Genomic DNA, 6,671 nt, shown 5'->3' on the forward strand with positions numbered 1-6,671 from the left:
TAGCGAGAAGGGAGAGGCCAAAACGTTTTGTGGTTGAATTCTGGTAGATAAAATCAACAACTAAACTAGACTTTTGCTAGACAGAGGGTTAGAATTGTTATCGTTCGTTTCAGTGAGGATATTATATTTGCATATAGAAAAAAAATGAACTCTACCCTAATCGCTTAATTTCCCTACTTTCATTCCCTTTTTCAATGGTTACATGAATACTAAATCGCATTTGTCACACACCCATATGTTTGCTCCGTTAGCTGAGTGATTAAAATGTATTATTGGATCTTTCCATTGCATTCCATTTAAGGCCTTATTTTAATTTCAAAATACCTACTCTTCGAGGTGTATTAAATCATGCTCTGATTGTTCAATGACATGTGAGTACAAAACTCTACATTCTCGCATTCCCTGTTGCACTGAACATCTAGTTCTCACCTGAATTGAGAACTCAGTTGGAGGAGCATTTGAACGGACACCGGGCAAACTGGTCAGGATTTACCGTAATCGTATTGTGTCCTGACTTGACTTGACCGTGAATGCTGGGCTCTTCTAAGCCTGTGGGACCCCTTTAGCGGACCCTATCTATCTATCAATCTATCTGCAGTAGGTCTTGCTTCATACTGACTGTGCACTAGCCCGGCATGAAAACTAACGTGTCTCCGCAAGTGAAGTCAAACAGGAAAATGTAGAGTATTGTCTTGGAAAACACACACAAACAGTAATCAAAGGAAAGGGTCCTTCAAGACGGAACGAGATTCCATTCTTGCCCAGAAGGACTCGTGAGGGCCAATGTGCGTGTGTGTGCGCGTGTGTGCGTGTTTGTGTCAGCCAAGTGTCCTTGTGATCTAGCCATGGCTCTCAATCAGCTGAAGCTAGTCAAGAGGGAGAAATCCTTCAGTGCGAGTGAGTCAGTTGTAAATTCTAAATTTTCAAATACATTCGCCGTCTGACCATCAGCGGCTGGCTAAAACCACGACTTTTTGCCACTGTCATTATCAGTTTTCTACCATGCATGAACTGGTTCTTGGTTTAGCAGTACATCCGATCAGTTTTTTTACAGTACGGGTTTGAATGAAGCGCACAAGAATGTAGAGAATATTTGGAGGATAATAAATTCGTATTTTGAAGGTTTTCTTTTTACTCTAGGGACCAATTTGGGACAGGTAATGCTATTGTATATATAATTCTTGTTCTAATTCACATCTCTTTTACGAGGGTATGTTCGTCCATTTTTTCGTCTTTCTGTAGCAATGAAGCCTGAATAGATGAAGAGAGCCATTAAGTTTGCTGAAAAACTACTGACATTCATTGTTCGATTCATTGGCGGCTATGGATTTTGCAACCACAGCAAAAAAGGAAAACGAAATGAAGGAAAAACACTGCATCCTTGCCATTTCTGAGGAGTCCGATCGCGGCGAATATCAACCACATTAATGAATTCTGCCACTAAGCAACCCGGCCAAGAAAATGAATTGCAAAATCCAGTAGCATTTTTTCCAGTTCTGAGTTTGGAAAATGAAGTGACATTACTTAAATGTGAGACAAGTTTGACATTTATACCATAAAGCGCCCCGTGACTCTGTCGTTTAGTTCACCTCGAAGGTTTTCGGAACTGAAGCCTTGGCGGCCTACTTCAGGCCTTTCCATCCCAAGTCTATGCTCTACTTTGGCACACATGTGATTGACTCGAGCGTGAAATACGAGCCCAGAATCGTGTATGACTGCCTGGTACCAGCATAAACGCTCTCAATAAAAGAGGTGTTCAGATGCAGTTGTTGCTTAGAAACAACAAATATTCGTAGGAATCTCTAGTATAAAAATTGGTGTGGATCAAGTGAATTCAATGAATATGAAAATTGGAAATGTTGTCTTCGAAAATATGATCAACTCGTATAAAGGAATCCTCATGCTGAATTTTTTAAAGGTGTTAATTTATGACAATCGATTCATACTTAATGTACTTTCTGGTTTGCAAAATATGCGGGATAAAAAGGGTTGATCATTGTGTTACTTCATTAATACAGAAGTTGGTTTTTCACAATGGTCAGGTCGTTGCATAAAACGTTAAAACCGGGGAACATGATATTTCATACATTAAAGACGGAATGATATTTTGCAAATAAGTTTGACATTTGTCTCGGTTTGACTCAACTTAGCAAATTCATTCACTCTATTTGAAAACATAACAAGAGGTGATCAAAAGATGATGAAACTATTGTGTTAGAGAAAATGCACAGACAGTATTTCACAATTTCTATCAAGTGTTATCTGTTTCTCGCATGTGCAATGTTAATTAAACAGAGGTATTTACCTAATAAACTTGTTACATTTCTTGTGATTATTTCAAGTCCCATTTCTGGTGACCTTATTTTTCACATTTCAATCTAACCCAATGTGTGAACAGGGTTAAAAGGCTTAACACCTCGGAAATTCCAAGCGAGCCTCTAATCAACGTAACATGGCACTTATTTTTCAAATCTCCGCTATCATGATATGCAGAATATCCATTGTGCACCGCCAGTTTAAGAATAATGAGCGCATTCCAGAAGGGTTTCATCCCCCCGTTTTAGGCTAAAACCCATTTCCGGGTGGCGTTAAAATGAATGTGCACTTGAGCGATCCTTTCCTCGTAGATTCTGAAGCTTGAAGAGGAATCGCCTTCCTGGAAAAGAGACCAACACCAAGGCACTGCTGTCTCTTCCCGACTGCTCCGAACCAAGTACTAAAGCACAACTACCTACAAGTGCAACCATTTGGCCAAGGAGCTGTCATTGTTGGGGGCATCAGCTGCTATTGTCTTCCTTGGATGATGGCCCAGTCGATCGCCCTATCAAAGAGGACACACACACACGGTGTAACCCGTTTATTCGCCGTGAAGCCATGGGCTAGGGTATGATTAACCCCTCCGAAGAGCGATCAGGATTATGAGCACGGTAAGAATAATAAACGGCAAGGGGTATTGGCTTGGCTCCATAGCATGGCACTTGTTCTTGCCAAACGATGATGATGATGACGATGTTGACGTTTCGGGATATCATCACGGGGTGTAAAAAGGAGAGCGGAAGGCCAGGTGCAATTTCGTTGAGAGTGTCAGGTTAGTAGTATCCCTTTATTCGCTATCCAGTAAATATAACAAGGAAGTATCTTTCATGTGCTTGGTGACATTTAATCAATTGATTTTGAGGAAGCTACATTGCAGCGAATTGCAAAACATGTTGGACCATGAACGTACTCACCTTTGGAGGAAATATGTCCAAGTCACTCCTTTTTGGGATTTCGACTCCTGATGCATCCATCAGATGTCTCTAGGCAATTTCGCTTTACATTGACTATAATAATCCCAATCCACGCACCCAGTCAAAACTATCAGTAGCTTATGAATTAGAGTGACAGTTGGGAGCCACTTGAGCCATATTCGAGAGATGGAAAGTTTCATTTTTTGTAAATACATGTATGCTAGCCTTTTGGTAATGTCTTATTTGTAACAAGTTATCAGAAATACAAAAAATAGAGGCACAAAAGACAAAGGAAAAAGAATACAATTTGTTTGGTAGTGGAAGGAATGTCGTTAATGGAAAAACTATCCATTTTCTTGATGTAACATTTGCTAGATTTCGAAACTTTTTTTTTAAATAAATAAAGTCTAATCGAGCGAGACATCTAATTAGTTTCAAGAGAGAGTATTGTTTAATAATATTGTCGTGAGTGACATATTTCGTTGCAGTCACTGAAACAATTTGAATTTGGTATCATATGATGAAGCTCCCTCATACTGCATTGGACATCCGTTGTCTCAGTATATGTATATTTTCAACTGCAGTTTGTCCTAGAGGTGACTGGAGGGGGAAAGTAGGAGGGAAGGGTACCTTTTAAAAAAACATCATATAAAGTAGGTAAACGGAAAAACCACCTCATTCAGAATGACCGGAAAAGGGGCTAGAAATACTTTTTTCAAAATAACACATTTTTTTTAATTACTTTTAACAAAAATGGACCCCAAAATATAGCTACCTTACCATTCTGGAGCCTTTTGATACCTCCTCGGATTGAATTCTTTCTTCCCTTGGGGAGTCTTTGCGCTCCATTTAAGAGCTCTTCCTGATCTGGTCCTTTCAGAGGCACAAACAACAGCACATTCATTGACATACAGCGTAGATCTACAATCCTTTTGCACGGAAACAATGGTTCACTCAGCTCAGTGAACATACCGTATTTACTCATTAACCAAATAAGCAGTCCATTCTTGATTACCCATGGGCTTCCCATACTTTGAACAGAGCCCCAAGGAACTCCGACGAACAAAAGACTTCATACTGTGCCTTTGCTTCACTCAGCCACTCAATAGCGTCTGATGGTCACATTGTTCAAACAGCCTATACGAACTGTTGGGCAAGACTTTTTTTTTATTTTCAAGCCCAAAATAGACAGACTCTTGTGGCTGAGTCCAGATTCTGGGCCACCGAGGTGCCCATCATTTCAAGAACCATAGCCGGCCAGGTAGTACCGTGATTATCATCGACTTACTACCGGACTTCACCTCCAATCGTTGTGTTTTGGTTAAGAATCAGCTCGGAGTTCTTGGAACTGTTTCATCCCAAGCAAGATGAGACGAAACGTCGTCGTTGACTTCCGCCTCGATCGCTGATGTGGAGAACATTGTCGTGGATACTCTGCCGATCATGGCAGGGTACCGACCTCATCCTGGTCTTCCAATGGTTCACACTCAACCACCACAAAGCCAATCAGATCTACCTAGTGTGCCTATACCTGTTGGATATACCCTGAATATATACGGTACAATGCTATGTATGGACGTACGTACTTTGTCACGAGAAGTCCACTTGCGCGTTTCGTCTGCGTACAAGGCACTTCTACGTTATCTGATTTATAGTGGCATGGATAACTCTGAGGGAAGAAGAGCTGGAGCAATGAGTGTCCTATTGAGCAAAGTACATTGTGTAGTTGGATGTGTGTATATCATTCAATACCCATGGCACGGTTAGAGGAAGAGCCTTTGTATATGTACAACCACGATCGAGGGTTAAAGTACTCCAGGATGATAGACTGAAAACAGAGTCCGTCCGTCCAATTTGATACTGTTAGGTTGAAATTGGTTGCCTCATCCGGGAGCCTGGAGGTCAATGCAATGTCTTTGCATTCCCATTCCCAATCAGAGTATCCTCTTAAAGCCAAGGCAATGACGAAGTATTTTGCAGCTTGTCTTAATGCACTTTACGCGTACATGTACTGTACGTTTCCAGTAGCGCTTGAAATGGATTTTTTCCTAACCAAAGGGTCTTGTAAGCCTTAGATCCTCTTGTTTCTTGGTTCTGGGTATGAGAGCCAACTTCATGTTTGACGCCTCTGATGATTTGCAAAACAACTGCTGAACATGTTAAAAACAACGATGTGTCTTATCTGTACGGACACGTAGAACAAAATGAATGGGATTAGTACTTATCCTAAAATCCGCTTCTTCCTATTGGGTTCTTTTTTGTCATTAGTGGATGAAGGTCAACACAACCATGTCTATCAGGTCGGATGAACACCAATTGAAGCTGCCCTCTTCTCAATTCTCTGCCCGAAATGTCCTTAAAAGATTATTTGCTACCTGTGTTCTTATGTACTGTGTTCATATATTCAATTTTTATCTTTGTCTTATATATGTACGCGTACACTGTGCAGTGTACACGAACTTTCTTGGAGATTTTTTACTCAGATTTTTTCAGGAACTTGTAATAAGAACGATTAATTGGGAATTCAATTGCCTCAATTACGTTGAGTGAACTTTGCTGAAATGTTATTAAAACTCAGTGAGGATAATTCAAAGTTAAAGCGGAAAACGAAGATTATAAGGTTCGGCGTCTACATACTAAAAAGGCACAAAAAATAATCACTTTCAATACGTACATGTTTGCAAAGGCTTGAACTATGACATCACATTTCTTGGGTTAAGATCTGAAGATTCAGATACAGATTTAGATTTCGACCGTACATATCCACTTTCAACCATAGGTACGCGTATCATTTATGCACGTCGTGTGCTTAAATATTGTACAGTATGAATGTGTGGGGTATTTGGCTCTTTATATTGCCAGAGAAAATACACGACACCAAATTAATATCAAATTTGTTCTCAAAACACAGACCAACATTTCATTCTTCTTTTGGATTTCAATTGGAGATGGGGATCCAACAAAATGTGTGGCTTGTGGGTTAAGAAACATCATCTTTCCTTTGGATTAACTAGAAATTGAATTTTAATCACAGACTCATTCTTGTAGCTTCAAAGTTGACATTAACCTTTTGAAGTGGCTTGAAATCATGATTTAGGCCCTATAAAGTGAATGTTTTGTAAAACCACTATTATAACGGCGAGAGAATCAAAGTCACTTGTGTACAGACAACTTACGGTACTGTTCATAGAACTAGGCAAAATACGGCTTTAATTACTTACTAATACGCCTTTTATCCTTCAGGGCAGGAAAATGTTGGTTTAAAGTGATTTTATGATGAAAATACAGCGACAAAATGTTTTAACCTAAAAGTGGCAAATCTAATGTAAGAAACTATCACCCTAACCCCATTATTAATGAACTGTTGAGTTTTCCTGGAGCATGGGCCTGGCCTTACGATTTTTTTCTGGTCATTACTCGAATTTTGCGCACCATGTTTGG

This window comes from Tigriopus californicus, chromosome 5, assembly GCF_007210705.1.
Source record: "Tigriopus californicus strain San Diego chromosome 5, Tcal_SD_v2.1, whole genome shotgun sequence".
NCBI lineage: Eukaryota > Metazoa > Arthropoda > Copepoda > Harpacticoida > Harpacticidae > Tigriopus > Tigriopus californicus.